Genomic DNA, 20,501 nt, shown 5'->3' on the forward strand with positions numbered 1-20,501 from the left:
TCTGCTCCTCCCCTGAAAGATCACAAAATACCGCCTCCTGCAATGCCCAAATTTGGCTTGGCCCAAGTTATTATACACTGGAAGTGATTTATTCTTTTTAACCTCCATATCTTGTACTGCACAACTTTTCTGTAGGGATAGATGATAAGAAAAATTTGTCTTAGAGTTCCTGTGATAAAAAGAAGAACCACATTTTCCTTTCTGTTATGTGTTATAGCAACAATAGATGGTTGATGACAAGAAACCCTTTTTTCTTTTAACACATCTATTATGACAGGTGGCTTGATGGTGTCATTCAGCGTGGTGGAGACTTTATCATGTTGGGTACCTGATGACCACATTTTTGCGTTGATGTTCTTTGGACATGTAGCCTGAATGAAAAATAACTTTGCGTTTATTAAGCCATTGGGAATCTTCATTGTTTATTAATGCAACATAATCTAGCCTATCAACTATTATGTTTGTTTAAGTTCCAGTTTTTCCTCAGATATGTCCACTCACTTCTAAAGTAGAGTTAAAAAACAAACAAACACAACAAAAAAACTCCCAAGTATAATAAACAACAGGCGGGTAAGTATAAGACACCAAAAGTAGGAGAAACAACATTTTCTCCTGTGTGTTCTCCTTATTAATAATCTACCCTAAATAGATTATTAATAATATTGTTAACTAAACATGATATGTGGTACAGAAGAAATGCTATGCCACATGTGTACACACATACTTAGAAAAATGTTTTGAAGATTTTAATGAAGGAAGCAGTCTTTTCCTACAAATTGCTGTAATTGAGTCTACTGATATTATTACTATAGAGAGGTAGAAGATTTTGTTGCATACAACAACTCCCAGAATGTATTTCACATGGTGTTTCATCAAAATTGGAGCCATTATTAAGGTCATTGGGCTATTGGTTGAAAGAATATTCTGAGGAATTCAATATTTATCTTTTATATATTTTCTATCACAATAAAATGAGAGAATTAGTGTCCACTTGAGAAGCTGACTCAGGCATAAGATAGCACAAAGGATGAAGATGTACCTATCCTGTTGTTAGTTAAAAGAAGACCTGCTCTATGCTTCTAGGACATGAAGTTACCTGCCCTCTTGAATCATGGTTTTGACACATCTTTTCCATTGCAGGACATACCCAAAACAGAATGTGTTCACTCTACACTTTTGTAGCTTGACCAACCTCCCTTTTACATTCAATAGGAACTCCCTAATTGCTGATTAGTAGCATAAAAAAATTTCTGTCATACATACTGACAATGCTCTAATTAGTGAGTTCCCTTGCAGTACATTTGTGTTTACAAGAGTCATTTTTTCTATATAATTAGAATTAGTGAGTGCCCCTACTGCCCCCAGTTAGGACACAGAGTATGGTGAGACTGTAAGCCCTCTCCCCCCCAAAAAATGCAGCTGCTAACTGTCTCATGCCAAAGTACATAGTCACTAAACCCGGCAAGTTAACAAATCTACGATTCTTATTCTCTGTGATTATTTGACAGATTTATGTATTATGAAAGACCACTTTTTCACCAGAGTTTAATTTTATTGACGTTAAGTTACATAAATGAGTTTTTAAAACACCTGTCATATTTCAAAACATTCATATGTATTGTGAAGAATTTTGCCAACTCCAAAGTTAAAGAGAGCAGTGTCTATACAAGCTTGCACATTCTTACTTCAAACATGAACTGTGAAAGTTAGAGCTACTGAACAGTTAGAGTCCATATAAGATCACTTTCTCTTCCTACCCAAACTGCAAGTTTGGGAGGTTCCCAAAACTACTCTTGGTTTTGATAATTTGCTAGAGGACTCCCAGAACTCACTGGAAGCTATACTCATAGTTTATTACAAAGAAAAGGTACAGATTAAAATCCATCAGAGGAAGAGGTGCACAGGGCAGAGAATGGGAAAATACTAAGTTTGTATGAAGCTTTCATTGCCTTCTCCCCATGGAGTCAGAACGTATTAATTCCCCAGCATGAGTATGTCATAATACATACAGAGTATCGTAAACCACTGAAGCTCACCCAAGCCCTGGTGTATAGAGTTTTTACTGAGGCTTCATGACATAGGCATGACTGAGTGATTTCATGTGGTTTATCTCACTCACAGGTCAACTGATACCATGTGGTCCAAAGCCGTCACCACAAATTACCTTGTTACTATCTGGCTAGCCAAAGACCCTCAGGCAAACAAAGATTATCAAGCAGGAGTTGAGGGCAAAGTCCAGATGTCATTTTGGGCAAGGTTAAGTTCTTTACTACACAGATACATAGCTTGTTCTTCGAAAAGTCACTCGAGAGATGGCAAATCTTTGAAGGACTATTCTGCACCTTTTGTTTGTTTTTACCTTTCATTGATAAAGTTTTCATCTTAGAGAGTTATTTCTAGCTATTTCTAAGATTTCTTAACCCATCCTTAAATTCTCTATCATGTTAAAGATACTAAATTTTTTTCCATACGATTTTCATTATAATTCTACTTTTTTTTTTAAAAGATTTTATTTATTTATTCATGAGAGACAGAGAGAGAGAGAGAGAGAGGCAGAGGGAGAAGCAGGCTCCCAAGGAGCAGGGAGCCTGATGCGGGACTCGATCCCAGGACCCTGAGATCATGACCTGAGCCGAAGGCAGATGCTTAACCATCTGAGCCACCCAGGCGCCCGATTATAATTCTACTTTTAAAACTAAGGAGTGATCAACTCTTGTAGCTGTTACCAGCAAATTGGCAGTAATTCTGACTTAAACTGCTGTGTGTGTGTGTGTGTGTGTGTATGGCTTTGCCTAGTAAATATAAGATATCCGCTGGTAACTCTGAGATTATGGAAGCCATTTGAGGTTAAATAACCTGAAATTTAAATAAGCCATTGGTTCAATCCACATGAATTCAACCGTCAGAAGAGCCTTCATTTTTGTTTTCTTTAAACAGTAAAATTTATACAAACTTATATAATCAATTAATAATTTAGCATGCAAATCTATTCATCGAGGCTACATACCCTTTAATTAATAAATTTTTAAAGCAATTCTTTATGCAGTCTACTAGTTTTCACCTGATAAACAGCTTTAACTTGAACATATACTTAAAAGGCAATATAACTATACTGCTAAAAATATTAGCTATAATTGACATTAAAAATATTCATACATGCATGTCTTGGATTAATCCAAAACTATGATGTAAAGGACATCAAAATGAGAAAATTTGCAAAATGGCTATATGCATATAGTTAAGGTTTAGAACATAGAGTCAAGTAAGGGAATACTATCTACATATTCTTAGAACATCGAGCTTCTTAATTTAAGCTAAAGAATTGAACATATAAGTAAGAAGAATTAGTAGAATCATTTTATCTATTTTAATTAAAATACTTTTTTTCCCTGAGAACAGCTAATGATATTTCAAAGATCAGTTTCCCTAGTGCTTGAATATAATTCAAAGAAATAGGTAGGTAAATTATTATGTCTTACCACACAAGTAAGAGGTAACCTTTGAATTTCTAATTGAATTTTAAGAAAATAAATGATTTTGGGCGCCTGGGTGGCTCAGTTGATTAAGCGACTGCCTTCGGCTCAGGTCATGATCCTGGAGCCCCTGGATCGAGTCCCGCATCGGGCTCCCTGCTCAGCAGGGAGTCTGCTTCTCCCTCTGACCCTCCCCCTCTCATGTGCTCTCTCTCATTCTCTCTCTCTCAAATAAATAAATAAAATCTTTAAAAAAAAAAAAGAAAATAAATGATTTTCAGGTTTTCATGTTATTAAGAAAGATAAATACAGAGAATTCTTTAGTATGCTAAACTGCTAATAGAAACAGAAAACAGACCAGAACAAATGAAGTTCTTGTTTTTTAAAGCAAGTGTGGAATGGTAAAGTCGGTCACTTTGTCTCGCTATTCTTTGTTTCTCTGTCTCTGTCTTTCTCAATCCCTCTGTCTCTGTCTTTCTTCCTCCTTGCAACATAAGAATGAGTTACTCATATGTCTTCAAGTTCTTCAGTGTAGAGAAATACATGTGCCCTACTACTGTTTATCCCCATTTTATTAATTTTTAATACTGATAATTCCTCAATTTCTTTTCAAGTAGATTATTACACTTTTTATTTCCATTTTGCAATTGTAAAAGTTATCTTAAAAATGCTCAAATATCCTTTGCTGTTGTTGAAAGCAGGGAAGAAACTGTATGTATTAGTAGCCTTGGAATGATTAATGCATATAAAGTTAGTAAGTTGCTATAAGCAAATATATGAAATTGTGCTTAAATTAGAATTTAACATGGCATTACTTAGAGGGATTGTTATATTTTATTGTCATAGAGGCCAGGCATCAAAATATTAGTTAGTAGTTAAACAGCATTAAAAACTGAAACAGTATTATAGAGTATTAATTCATGTCAGGCCTTTGTAAAGCATCAGAAATGTTCCAGAGTACTTATAATACATTTTTGCATTTTAAACCCTCCAAATATAGGGATCATAGAGATACTTATAAAGGTGTAAAGAAAACAGAATTAAAAAGTACTGCTATAGGGGCACCTGGGTGGCTTAGTCAGTTGGGTATCCAAATCTTGATTTTGGCAGAGGTCATGATCTCAGGGTGGGGAGATCAAGCCCCACATCAGGCTCTGCACTCAGCACGGAGTCTGCTTTTCCCTCTTCCTCTGCTCTTCCCCTTCACTCACTCTCTCTTTCCCTCAGTCTAAAATAAATAAATAAATAAAATCTTTAAAAAAATACTGCTATATTTTTCAGGGTTTTTGATTATAATAATGTACTTTGTGAAAAAAGAATAGGACAATTCTAAGATTAAAGATATAGTTTTTTCTAAACTTATTTGACTATGAAACCTATGTCCTTGGAGCATCTAAAAATTACATTGTGGACCTAGTAAGTAATTTATCATTGGTATAGCAAGTAATTTACTATTTTTTTTAATTCCAATGACCTACAACATATTTTATCATTCCATCATACACACAAAAATATTTTAGGACCTACCTTTTGCAACCAGAAATGCCTTAGCACACAAAAGAACAATTGTATAGTAGTGAAGAAAGTGTGAATATTACAAGAGACCATTATCAATGGTGGGATGGTGGTATATTTCATTTGTGTTCTATAAATGCTATCATTTGAAGATATAGTTATATTTTGTTGAGCTCATGAAGAAGGAAATATCTTCTCTTCAGAAGGTGGAGAATAAGTAAATTATGGGCATTAAAGTCTATGAAATTGTTAAAATGAAACTGGCAGTGAGCAAAAAGTAACTGTAACATAAACAAACTGGGACTACTTTTCAGAAGAATATTAAATAGATTTATATCATGTTCTAATTCTATTCCAAATATGAGAAAAATCTCCAGCAAGCCCTTTCTCAAGTCAATTGGTATTATGAATATAAGGTGGGAATTAATAAGAACATAATAAGTGTAAAAAATAAACTATGGTGTTATATGATATAAAAAGCAAATATCATACTTAATGATGGGAAAATCAGACCTTTTATACTAAGATCGGAAACAAGGCAAGAATGTCCCCTCTCACCACTCATTTTTCAACACCTTGCTGGAAGTTGCTAATGCAATAAGCTAAAAAAAAAAAAAAAAAGAGAGAGAGAGAGAGAGAAAGAAAGAAAGAAAAAAATTAAAGACATACAAATTGGGAAGGAAGAATTAAAACTGCCTCTGCCTCTGTTCACAGATTATATGACCATCTATGTAGAAAATTGGAAACAATCAGCAACAACAACAACAGTAACTCCTGAAACTAATGAGAGATTAGAGCAAGGTTGAAAAAATAGAGGCTAATATACAAAAGTCAATCACTCTTGTGTATCTCAACAATGAACAAGTAAAATTTGAACAAAAATACAATACTATTTACATCAGCACTCCCAAAATGCAATAATTCAGTATCATTTAACAAAAGTTGTAAAAGATTTATATGAGGAAACCTGTAAAAGTCTGATGAATGAAATCAAAGAACTAAATAAATGGAGAGATATTCCATGTTCATAGATAAAAAGACATTAATATTGTCAAGATGTCAGTTCTTCCAACTTGATCTACAAATTTAATGCAATCTCAATCAAAACCCTGAAAGTTATTTTGTATATATCAACAAATTAATTCTAAAGTTTATATGGAGATGCAAAAGTCCCAGAATAACAAACACAATGTTGAGGAAGAACAAAGTTGAAGTACTGATACTACCCAGCTTCAAAATTTACCAGAAAGTTGCAGTAAACAACACTGTGATATTTGAGAAAGAATAGACAAATAGGCCAATGGAAGAGAATAGAGAGCCCAGAAATAGACACACAAACATATAGTCAACTGGTCTTTGACAAAGGAGCAAAGGCAATACAATGAAACAAAGTTAATCTTTAAAAAAAAAAATGGTACTGGAACAACTGGATATCCACATTCAAAAAACGAATCTAGATAACAGATCTTACACTCTTTACAAAAATTAACTCAAAATGGATCATAGACTTAATGTACAACACAAAAGTATAAAACTCCTACAACATAGCATAGGAGAAAACCTAGATGACCTTGGATATGGCAATGACTTTTTAGATACAGTATCAAAGCCATGATGCATGGAAAAAAATAATTGATAAGTTGAACTTCATTGAAATTAAAAACTTCTGTTTGTATAAGGTAATGTCAAAAGAATGAGAAAACAAACCACAGACTAATAGAAAATATTTGCAAAGTTCACATCTGACACAGGACTGTTATTCAAGAATTAAGAACACTTAAAACTCAAAAATAAGAAAACATACAACCTTGGGGAGGTTGGGTGGCTCAGTCAGTTGGGCCTCTGCCTTCAGCTCATGTCATGGTCCCAGGGTCCTGGGATTGAGCCTATTGGACTCCCTGCTCTGCGTGAGCCTGCTTCTCCCTTTGCCTTTCCCTCAGCTTGTGCTTTCTTCCCCTCCAAATAAATAAATGAAATCTTAAATAAAAAAAAAGAAAGAAAGAAAACATACAACTTTTGTAAAAGTGGGCCAAAAACCTTATTTCATACCTCATCAAAGATTTATAGATGGCAAATAAGCACCCGAAAGATGTTCCACATCATATATCATTAGGGAAATGCAAATTTAAAAAATGAGATATCACCACATACCTAGTAGAATCACCAAAATGTGGGATACTGACAATACCAAATCCTGGTAAGAATTTGGAATGCAGGAACTCTCATTCATTGCTGCTGGGAGTGTAAAAATGGTACAGTGACTTTGGAAGACAGTTTAGTGATTTCTTACAAAACTAAATATATTCTTTGATTCAGCAATTACACTCCTTGATATTTACCCAGAGGAGGTGAAAACATAAGTCTACACAAAAAACCTGCACATGAATATTTATCACAGCTTCTTGATAATTGCCAAAACTTGGAAGCAACCAAAATGTCCTTCAGTAGATGAAGGAATAAATACACTGTGGTATATCCAGACAGTGGAATGTTATTCAGTGATAAAAAGAAATGAATTATCAAGCCATGAAAAGACATGGAGGAAACTTAAATGCATATTATCAAGTGAAAGAAGCCAATCTGCCAAGGCTACATACAGTATGATTCCAACTATATGACTTTCTGGAAAAGGTAAAACTATGGAGATAATAAAAAGATCAGTGGTTTCCAGGATTTTGGTGAGGAGAGGGGGAAAAAGGATACATAGGAGGAGCACAGAGGACTTTTAGTGTTGGGGTTATTGAGAGCATGAAATCAGCCATAATACCTGGCTTGCTAAAATGTAACACGGAGGCCGCTAGGGGTGAGGGAAGGTTTTGGAAAGGGTGTAGGCCTTGAATGCCGAGGCCCGCGTGACCACTCCGCCGTTGGAATGCTGCAGTGAGTTGCCTTCCCGAAGCCTTCTTAGCCCAAACAGCCACCCTGTGATCTAAGAGATGTGTGCATTGTCCCTTAGGCGATGTTTAGTAGAACACGCAGATTAGCATATCTTATCTTTCCCATAAATCCTCTCATTTTCAGTAAGACCCTTTGTCACACATCATGTGCTTGAGAAACAGTGATAAGGATATCCTGAAGGACAAATAAGAGCAAAGAAGAGCAGAGGGTCTTCATCTCTGAGTGTTGACCCCCTTGCCTTCTCTCTTTCACGGCCAAGTTTGGAGTCATCTTTCATCCGTCGGTACAGGGATTGCTGGCCATTCCCAGCGTTTTAGGGTAGTGAAAATACCCTGTATGATACTATCGTGATGGATACATGCCATTATACATTTGTTCAAACCCATAGAATGTATAACTACTAAGAATGAACCCTAATATAAACTAAGGACTTTGGGTGATTATGTTGTGTCAATGTAGATTCATAGATTATAACAAATGTTCCACTCTGGTGGGAGATGTTCATAATGACGGAGGTTATGCATATATGAGGGCAGGTGATGCTTTGGGAATTTTCAAAATTAGAAAGTAAAAAGAGTAAATATATAGCATTTTATTTATTGCCTTATTTAAGTTTTAAGCAACTTTACATATTAAATTTAGAAAGCTAAAAAAATAAATAAATAAAAATTAAAAAAAATAAATTTAGAAAGCTATTTATGTTAAATTGCTATGTAATCTATAGCTGATAAAGATGAGGTCTTGTTAAGTCTTAACACTTGGACCTTAGCTCCTGATGCTATTTATTTGTAACATAATTAACATAATTTATATCACTTTAGCTTATATATTTTTGCTAGTATCATAATTCACCATTAAGAATGAGAACTATAGTCAATCTGTGAAAAATTAACACTGATGAAAGAAAAGACAAAAATAAACATACAAAGAATTCGTTCAATTTGGGCAGGGACTTATTTGTAATATTTATTCAGTAAAGCATAAGAAAAAATGAACATTTCAAATGTCTTAAATTCAAAGAAATTCATTCTGGGGGGAAATTCTTATCTTTATGTGAGCTCCAACAACTAGGCATTGATTTTTGTGTGTTTTCTTCTGAAATTGCATTGCAACTATCTCTTTCTGTTTTATTTCAAAAGGCAGGTGTTAACTTAACTTTCAAGAACTTGCCCTATTTCCAATTACTGTACACTGCCTTTGTTACTAAGCATTCTTGAGTGATCATGAATAATTTTAAGTTATGCTTCAGTGTATTGAGGCTCTGGGACTAAAATGTCAAATTAGAATGAGAAATATGGGTCAAGCATCTTCCCTTGTGTCTTCAATAAAGTACCTTAAAATTGAGAATTCTCAATTGTTTGAGTCAGGATCCATAAAAGCTTGGGCAAAGACACTGAGATTTTATCAATGCTGATTGACATTTTCCAAATTTTTAAGACAATTCCGAAGTTCCCATGGAAAAATAAGTATATAATTTTGTACATTCAAAATATCAACATAAACATTTAACGGACTTTATAATCTCAATAAAGAGTTGACACCAGTTAGCATAAATAGTGAGTGAAAATGTAGGGAAAGGAGGAAGTTGATTTGATTGACAGCCTCTAGGCTTGAGGCATTTTATTGCTATGTATTTGGTATTGTAATATCTTTTTGAAAGAAAAGAACACACAAGAAATTACTTAAGTTGAATTTAAAGTCTTAACATATAGAGATTTATTAAAAATCTTGAAAATACAATTTTTAAAAATATATTAAAAATTCACTTAGTGTAATGCCAATTAATGGAAGTTTGACCGTTGAAGTTTATACATATTAAATATATAAATATTACATATATGTGTATTATACATGTATAGGCATATCTATCTCTATATATGTATCTAAATACTTTAATTATCAAACGTATCTATCTATCTATCTATCATTTATCTATCTAATTCCCAACTTCTCTTGTAGTTATTTCCCATCAATTCACTATGTTTAGTCAGTGAAATGTAACAGAAATGTTTGTCGTACTTCTGACAAGTCTCCTGAAAAGGAAGATGCTAGAGTCTTCTTCCCCTTTTCTCCATCATCCTATTTGGGATATGGGCTGAATTTAGGACTTGTCCCAGCCAGTCTGGACAATGGGGATAAGTTCTATGCCTTAAAGAGAATGCACTGAGAATGTGCTTAGGCAAGGAGGCACACAAAGCAATCAGCTTTTACAGAAGTTGTCTGAACCTCCAGACTGGACTGAAGGGACAGGACAGGAGCCTAAGTTCGGAGTCCCTGATGATTTATAAAACTGCCAAATGTGCCTTGCCCTATCTACCTTCAGATTTGTTCAATGGGATTAATTAAATGTTTAAATACTAAATGGTTGGGTTCTCACACTTCTGGGTTCCCAAAAAACAAAAACAAACAAGGAAGAAAGAGTCCTTGTACTTTAGAGATACACAATAATGAATGAAATGATATAAAGGCAAGAATTGGCTCGAAAATATATCAGTGCGTATTGTGGGCATGCAGCATTAAGAGAAGTATGGAGGGAGGAGGTAAGATTGGCCTTGCACTGATAATGTTTGAAGCTGGAAGATGGGTATGTAAGGGCTCATTATAGGATTCTTTCTGTGTTTTGAAAGATTCAGTAATAAAAATGAGAGGATATACTTAAAGTATCCAAAGGTGGGAGATATAGAAAGAAAAGAAAGGGAAGATAAAAAGAGAAACAAGCTGAGAGACAGAGAAACAGAGAGAGAGAATCAGAGGTCACATGCATAGAGTAGAAATTAAACATGGAATAAAAATGGCATCAGACTTCTCAAAAGTAACCATTTTGCTAGTCTACTATGAAGGAATATCTTAGAAATTATTAAAGAAAATATTTTATCTCAGAATTTTATATTTAGATAAATGATTAATCAAGTATAAGCACAGAATTAAGACTTTTTAAAAATTTAAGGTGGGCTCTTTTTTCTTGGCAAGTACTAGAGAAACTGCTCTAAGAAAATGAGTAGTAAACAAAGAGAAAGACAACAGATTCAAGAAACAGAAAAGCCAACACAGAGCAGAGAAAAGCAAAGTGTCAAGATGACAGTTATGGTCTAAATTTAGAAAGCAAACTGGTCAGATTAGATGAGGCAGGGGTTGAGAGACTGTTAGAAGAAAAAATATATATAACTGATTGATTATGCAATATGCTTGAGTTTTCAAAAATTAGTATTGGGCATTTGAAATAGTTGGTGGAACATCGTTTTCTTTAGTAGTTAAATATAAAACTAAGCAAAATGGAAAACATTGCCATGATTAATCCAATAAAAATCAAGAGTGATTCTGAAAGAGTATAATTCTCCATTTGGGAGTACATCACATTAATATCACCATAAACATACAAAACTGACTTCAGTGAATCCCAAGTTGTAGTAATCTCTTAGGAGAATTGCAAAGGGAAAAGAAAATAAAATGTTGAAATTAACAAAAGGTAAAATTAATAGATTATTTAAAAATTGATAAATCAAGAATTGAAGTATAAATTTATTATTTGATAATATAATAGCAAAGGTTAGAATTAAAGGCTGAGATAGCAGAGCTGGGAATTAGAAAGAGGTACAGCAAGGTACTTCTTTTTTTTTTTAATATAAACTTTTAAGTACTATTTGTGTTTCTTGATAAAATTGTTACTATATATATTTCAAATTATTTTATTGATGAAATCTGTATGTATGTGCATGTTTAATATGTTTGTATATTATAAATATACACACGTATGCACACACATACACACATATATGCCAAAAGGTGTATTTTTCACTGTTGTAATCGTTATGGTGGTTTTGACTCTGTATTACCCAGAGAGGCTGCCAGCCGCTCTTTGAATTTGCAGAAACGGAAGGTCATCTTAGTGCAGATCTTCTTTGTCCTGCCCTGGGTCATTTGTGTGACCCTTTCAGTTATGCAAATATGGGGCAAGTAGAAACTCATAGTCCTGGGATTAGGTTGAAACAAGATTTTTTTTTTTCCATATGATTTAGCAAAATCCACCTCTATGCAGAGCTCAGGGTGAGAGAATGAACCTATTTGCATAATGACTCTAGGGACATTCTGGCCAAGGTACAAAGCATGAAATTGGAATGAGTCTCTAAAACAAAAATTTTGTGGATAAGCAGAGAATATAGACAGGTGATTTCCCATCAATAGAAAAAACAACCTAAGAGTTTGTTGATTGGAACTGGTTTAACCCAGTTTATGGCTAATGTTAAAAGCTCTTCTAGACTACTTGCCCAAGAAGAACACATCTGAACTTACATGTATATTAAACTACATCTCCGGTATTCGGCCTAGAGTCACAATTCATGGTTGCATTATGATGCCAACAATGTTAACAAATAGCCCCCATTGATCTGTGCACAAGATGAGTCTCCAAAGGCTCCCCCATGTGACTGTAAAAAGTAACAGCAGTGGTAAACCAATTAAGATCCTATTTCTCTTTCAGTCTGGCAATCAAAGAATTGTTGCCCTCACCATGAATAAGCTGATAAAATCTTTGCCCAGTTTGAGGAGGTGGAGAGGTCTGAAGAAAGAGAGATGATGGACTTATTGCTCATAGGGCATTAATTTAAAAAAAACATTAAAAAGATGTGACTACATATGTAATCCAAATTGGCAGGGTAAGTCCCACTATTTACATATATGAAGACATCTCTTCATACATTCCCATTACATCAATTTACTTTATACATTTTTAGCAACTCAGATGTATAGCCACACCATGGATCATTCCCATTCCAAGTCATAAATTTCTGAAATGTCTCCCTTAACACCACTAACTCTCTTCTTTCTTCTAATCACAGTCGTCAATCTTTGAGCTTCTTTCTTATCTTTAAGTCAGTAAACTTTTTTTTTTTTAATGTAAAGAATCAGCTAGAAAATATCTTATGCTTTCCTACCTATTATAGGATGTCTGTTGCAATACTCAACCTGTCACTGTAGCATCAGAGCAGTCATAGATATTTGCAAACAACTAGGCATAGCTGTGTTCTAAGAAAACTTTAATTGTAAAACAGCTCTCTAGTCAGGAGATGGTAAGACTTAGACTATTGCCAGGGAATTTTTCTTCCAAGCCTGGAAGAAGCATACATTACTTTCACTCATAAAGCACTGGCCAAAAATGACTCACATGGCCCCAGTCTGATTGCAGGAGAGTTTGAGAAATGTATTCCAGTGTGCCCAAGAGTAGAAAACAGAATTAGAGAACATCTAGCCAATTTCTGACAAAAGTACTAAACGTTGCCCAAACTGTTTATCTCTACTACAACGTCACCATTTTACAAGATAATTTGTGGTGCTAATATTTCTTTGGGATTTAAAATATTCTCTGGTGTTGTTATACTTTGCTTATTAGTTCAAAAGGTTAAAACTAATTTCTCCCTAAAACATGAACAAGAATGTAAAACAAGTTTGATTTGAGCCTACACAAGATAATTTGAATTCAAGTCCTCAAGAATGTAACAAAACAAAACAAAACAAAACAAAAGGATGAGAAATCCAGTGATTTGAAACTAGATTCACAAAAATACAGGAAAATTGTGATGATTAAGTTATTTTAAGGGAGGGTGGGCAGTGAAGGTACCGACTAACACCTCCATTACCAAGACCAGAAATTCCAAGTTCTAAAAAAGAAAAAGAAGGAGAAAAAAAAAAGGAAGAAAAACAAAAAGTAATTACAAGTTAAATGTCTCCTTGGTTGTGATCATTATTTTACTATTTAAGAGTATTAGTTAAGCCATTCCATGTGAGGACCACATTACATGAAGCTTACATACCACGGAGAAAAATTTCTAACCTGTGGGCCACCTCTAACTATCCTGTACACATCTGGATCCTGCATAGGCTCATTTGAATCAAAAGATGTTGCTGCTTATAATAATGCGTGTTATATCCTGAATAACAGTTCTAGATGTCTAAGATCTATTCTACTTAGGCAGCTTCTCTCAAAACTAAAACATTGGATGAGAACTTCTCACCAATCACTCATTAAAAGGTAAACTTCCTTGGGCTGGGAGTCACGTCAATCATGGTTTTCTTGTAAACCCAAAGCTGCCTTTTTCTCTATTAGAAGCTGTTATCATCTTCAAAGCCATATCAAAACAGCGTTTGTTCTATGCTTTGATTTCACCCACATGGTGAATTCAAAGACAGGTCTGCTTGAGAAGTGGAGAGAGACTATTTCAGATGTTGTTTGAGCATTTGTCTTGCCATGTTTGTAAACGTGATTTAAGTGCCTCACTTCTAATAAAAATCCTTTAAATGCAGTGGAATTTCTTGTTTTCATTGAAACATTACACCTTCTGTGTTTCAAAAAGTGTTCATAGCTGAGATCTCATAATCTAAAAACTCCAAAAGGCGTGGATAAGGGCAACATAATGGCAATTCACTTCAAAGAGTTCATTTTCCTTTTTACTCTGAGGCAGTCCAGTAAAAACAAACAAACAACAAAAAAGCTCTTTTTAAATGACAATTTCTAAATACCTGGCACAAATAGCTAATTTTTCTTTGGGAAAAGAAAAGTCATTAGGAAGATAATGTTACTTAAGGTTCATTTTGCATTGAGGATATTTGACACTATTCACCGGAGATAAACAGATGCATGTGATTTACATATGAAAACCTATCAGATAATGCAAAAATTTGTATGTGAAATGCTTCATTCACTGAATTAGCCTATGGTAATTTCTCATTATATGAAAAAGAAAATGATTACTACAAATTTCTAAATAAATATTAATGTGGTTATATTGTTTTTAAATAAATAAAGTATTTAGAGAGAACAATATGCAGGGGGAATCATTTAAAGGTACAGTTGCTATTTTAGGTTTTATTTATCTGAAGAGCCAATAAAAAAGACTTACAAAATTAAATATGGTGATGAGCTGAAAAATATGATTTTAAAACTTCCTCTCTTGTTGGACCATTTTAAATGATGGAAGAGAAGGGAAAATTGATTTAAAAATGGACATAATATACATGATAAACCTTTTATATCTTGACTGAGTTAAAGCAATTGGGAATATGGCCAAATTTTGACCATAGTCCCTGTCCACCAAGGTAAAAATGATACCAAGATTGTGGTAAACTCTGCTTCTCTCTTTTAAATACATTCTCCCTTTTTCTAGAAGCTAACATTTTTTCAAAATTCAGGTATGGAAAGTGAAATAGTTTTGAACACAACATTCAACTCAAAACCCATTCTTTAAAAGAAAAGGAAATTTTGCCAATATTTATCATTGACCATGTTCTAAATGAAAAGAGGTCATTGTCCCAGAGCAATCTACACACAATCCACCAGGGTGACAGAGCAAGGATACATAGGGAATAAATTAGAAAAGTAAATAGAAAAAAAATATGCTATCATTTGTGATAAACTGTCCATATACATTTTTTAGAGATGCATACCAGATGTCTAGGTGAAAGATAACCTCTGGGATTCACTTTATATAGTTCATGAGATAGAAAAGTAAGAGTAAGAGGGCCAGAAGTGTAGAAGGGGTTGGACAATAAATTTGGCAAAACCTTGACAAACAGTTGAATCTGTGGTAAAGAAGTATTCATTTACATTTCTCTCTACTTATGTGCTGTTCAAAACGTTCACACACTAAAATATATCTTTAAAGGGTGTATTAAGTCATCTGCCAAGTGTACTAAAGTGTTGTCAGTATATTCCTTGGGTTTTTTTAAAGGGAAATATTGTTCATTCCTCTTTCACAAACAGCTCTCTAGAACCTTTGTATTTTATGATGGCTAATAAACATGTAATGCTGATAAAAAGCCCCATCAAGTTTTTCAAGTCAACACTATCCTTCCTTCCTGTCTCCTCTCCCAACCCCCTCAGTAAAAATGGCCTACAATGATGTGTAAATTGCCTAGGTTCCCACCTTGTCCTTATTTTAAAATGCTTTATTAGTGCATATCTATCTATCTATCTATCTATCTATCTATCTATCTATATATGTCTATATATATTCACACATATATAGATGTATGAGACTCATTTTTCCTTAGATGAACCCTTTATATATTAAAAGTCATTTCTTTCAATGTTAGCTAGCAAAGATGTTCTTTGCTCTTTCTTTGCTAGGCCTATATCTATTTTTCAAATTGTTAATGATGTGATTTGGATCAGATCCAAATTTGTCATATCTGTTATTTTATTGTGTGTGGAAGTATTATTTCACTTGTGATAGCACATTAAGTATCAACTCCAGATTACGTTTCCCAACCTAAACCTCTTCTCTGACCATAACTAGGTTATAGAAAAGTCAGCAATACCTCTAGGTTCCTAAATATTGACTTCTGTAAAATGTCATTAATCTGTACTAATTGGAGGAAGCTTAGTCTCAATTAAGGAAAAAAACCCTGAAAATACATTATTTCAGAAAGGAATAGAGTTCTATTATTTCAAGTACCTACATTAACTCACATTAAACTAACAAAGTGTTATCCAATACACATCCTTGACTTGATTTAATGGTTTGTAATTAGCATATCAATTGTGTGGAAATGGATCCTTCTAAAGTGCTTGAGGGTGCTTAGAAAGTTTGTTCTACTAAGTATTTTCAAGGATCCTCTTGCAATCTTATTTACATTATTAATTTACTCTCTATAAAAAGAAAGAAATTAATCGATGCAAAAATAACATTCTTGTCAGCCTCTGGTCAAATAATGAATTCTGACTTCGTGAAACACAATTATTAAAGTTTTTATCTACTATTCACATCCTAATTATAATATCACAGTTTTGTTAAAGTTTGATATATTTTTCTCCGTCTGTAAAGGTGAGTCTACTGATTGGAACGAAGAGATCTTCTGTTTTCCTGTTCTTTTCCCTTTAATGAGAGAGAATGTCTTCATGTGCTTTCCTTGCAAGCAATAACAAGTTATTTGAGATATGGGTAGTAGTTATTTGAGAGATATATATGAGACTCCCATGATCTTGAAGAAAAAACCGAATTTGGATTCTGTTCTTGCAATGGATTTTTATTAGTGCCTAGTACAGCGCCTGGCATATTAAATCAGTACCCATATATTGACCAAATATTTTTAGCTTCTGGACCAGTAACCAACACAGTTCATTTTCCATCACACTTATAAAATCTAATCCTGCTTTCAATGTAGAATTTACTCTTTACACTTTGGTATTTTATTCTATTTTTAAATGAAAAAAAAAAAAAAAACAAAGAAAACAGTTTCAAATATGGTCAGAAGGCTGAAAGTAGCCAAATCGCAACAAGATAAAGAATAAGTAAAATTGGTTTTCAACTTTGGAAGGAAGATCTTGGTTTATATATCTGTTCTCCTTTGTAGTAAGGCAGGGTTAACTTAATTATTTATGAGCCTTTCTTAATAAGCGTCTAACATCACTCTTGGCTTTTCTATAATGACAGATACTATCGCAATAAGAGTTGCATACTCTTTTGGTTTACAACATTCATTGTTTAGAGATTTGCCTAATTTTTTCATATCTTTCCTATTTCATAGTTTCTATTATGTCTCTGTCTTCTTTCTATCATTTCTTTATATATTTATAGATAAATACCATAGTTTTCTTTAGTGTGTTCATGTGACTGAACATGCCTTGTTCTTTTAACCTTTCCTCATAGGTCTTTTTTCAAAACCTTTCATCAAATCTTTCTTCTGAACTCTGCAATTTGTCCATGTTCTTTCCCAGATGTTTCGCTACTGCATACATTTATGTGCATGTGCACGATAATGAATGACGCCCTAAGGTATGTGCTGTTTTATCTGAGCTTTCATTCTAGTGAATATAATTATGTGTATTCACATATTTGTTATTCCTTTTAATTTCCTGTATTTTCCCTTGATTTATTCTGAATTTTTTTCCTGTTTGAAACATTTACACTTAGGTTAACAAATTTACTTATGGAAATATTGATGAATAAATAAACGTGTGAAGTGAAGTGGATCCAAAGTTTGCATCATTTTTGCTTCTATGACCTTAAAAGTAGAAAACATTAATTTTGGACAAAATACCTATATGTGGACTTTTTCCTTTTTTTTGAATTTATATGTTAATAACTGGTAGAATTAGATGATCCTTATTTAGCTCTTTATACCCATAAAGCAATTCTCAGCACTTTTTAATAATTCATTGAATGTTTTGCTGCAGGGCTGCTGTGTTCTCAAAATTATATAAATCATATGATAGAGAGGAGAGATGCAAGAATTTACAGTTTTTCTAAAGGAAGTTTATACACACATTGTGTAACACAAAGCTGTCGTGGAAAATATAAGAACAACATTTTCATTGAGTATATAGTTAAATCAGAAAAAAGATTATAAAAAAACCTTAACTGTCTACATATTTTGCATTATTTGAATTTATTTTAATTGCATGTACCTGAGGAAAAGTTTGAAACTAGAAATGTACTTTGTCCAAAACAAAATGTTTTGATTAAAGTCAATAGGGGAAAATGGAGGTATGACCGACACTCACTTTCTTTTAATACTCCCATCTCCACAAAAAAAAAAAAAAAAGAAGAAGAAGAAGAAAGAAAAAAGAAAGCATTGATTTTCAAAATATGCTGCTTCTTTTCTAGGATATATTCCAAAAATCTGAAATATCTTTTTGTGAGAAATATTGACTTTGTGAAAATTCGACAACATCCAATAATCTTACCAGTGATTCATCAGAGAGAATCCTGGAATTACTACAATAATGAATAGGCAACCTTGTAAAGCAGTTATAATTTTGGATGCCTATACATTTAGTGGTTGAAAAACATGATTCTTCAAAAAGTTATACATTAAAGCTTTTTTTTTTACCCTTGAGTTTTGTTTAAATTCAGATTTTAAAAACTGAATTTCCTAAAATGATCTTTTGATCCATCTGATTGTAACAGATTCATATATAACTAGCATCAGAATATTTAATCAAGAAAGGGTTGTATAAAGTATAAAAGTTCAAAAAGGCAAGACCATGACTCTTTTACAAATATGAAATCAACACAAGTAAACTTAAAAGTAAATTAAAGTCAACTCTAATTAATGAACTACTAAGCTGTTAAAGGCAATCAAAGATTCTGAAGATTTTATATATTATATATTATATAATTATATATAAAATGGAAATCCTTAAGTGATTTTGCTAATAGATGTAAAAATGATTAATATTTGAGGTTGTATCAAATGCAATGTTTCAGGTTACAATTTCTACAAAGTAGAAATTCATTGTATTTCTACCGGACAAAACTCATTTGCATTTCTATGGACAAAAATCATGAGCATTACTGTCAGTTTTCTACAACTTCTATTGTCGGTTTTTGACAACTTAATTTGTAGAGATACCCTATGGAGTTATAAACTGACCTAGTCCATAGAAAGATGATCAGATGTACATACCTCCATAAAACCATATAATTCCCAGAGAACTCAGTAGATAATGCTAAGTGCTCCACTGAAAGAACACTCAGTACTTTTTTTTTCTTATTTTGCCTATTTGTGTCCCCTGTACAATATTTCCAAGCAGTTTTAATATATGTAATCAGACTGTGTAAAAGAATTCAGTGTCTAATGATCCCTACCTACCTCCCCCTCTATACAACACCTCTTCATTTGAAGTGGAAGTAAGTAGTTTAGAATAAAATCTCAGAGTCAGGAATATTTTATATGATTCTAGCTCATCACTTTTATCAATTTCTCTTGTTTTCTCTGCTGTTCTCACAATATAAGAATGCTGATCAAATTACTCCTATGGATGCCTATGATTTCATTTTATGTCTTGAGATGCTTGCCCATTTCTCCACCTAATGAATAATATTTTTTAATAATATTTTTAGGGAATTATGTTCTGCTTCTTTGCTGAATCATTTGGTAGCGCCAATTTGGAAATCCTAGCAAACTGATACACCAAACCCTCCAATACCTCATAAACTATGAATTGAATGTTCTCTGGGATCAGATATATAACCAATGTCCAAAACTGTATCCCATTAATTTTCATATTATTATTCTTTGTTTTCTTTCCATATTTCTGATCACTTTTTCTCTCTCACCATTCTTGCTGCATTTAACTCCCCAAATTGTGTTCCTGTATTCCTAGAATTGGGGAATTGATTCAAAGTAATAGCTTAAATTTGGTTAAATCCATTCTATATCTCCTGCTCTGGCTTATGCTCCAGTCCCATTTCCCTACTTTCTTTACATCAAGTCTCTTAGAATTTTAGTGTCTTAGAGCTGAATAAAACTAGATGAAAATTAGTCTAAACCCTTAACAAATGAAAATTCCTAACAGTGGTGGTGGTAAACAGAATAAGGCTCCCCATCGCTCCCGCCCTCCAAATGTTCACATCTTAATCCCCCAAACCTACGAATATGTTACCTTATGTGACAAAAAGGACATTTCAGATGTATTGAATCAAGGATCTTGAAATTGGGAGATTGTCCTGAAGTAGCCATTTGGTCCCAGTCTAATCACAAGAATCTTGATAAAGAAGACCATAGTAGAGTAGTGTGTGTGTGTGTGTGTGTGAGAGAGAGAGCGAGAGAGAGAGAGAGAGAGAGAAAGGTCTGAAGATGTGGGACGCCTGGGCAGCTCAGTAGGTTGAGCGTGCAACG

Source organism: Halichoerus grypus, chromosome 4 (assembly GCF_964656455.1).
Source record: "Halichoerus grypus chromosome 4, mHalGry1.hap1.1, whole genome shotgun sequence".
Taxonomy (NCBI): Eukaryota; Metazoa; Chordata; class Mammalia; order Carnivora; family Phocidae; genus Halichoerus; species Halichoerus grypus.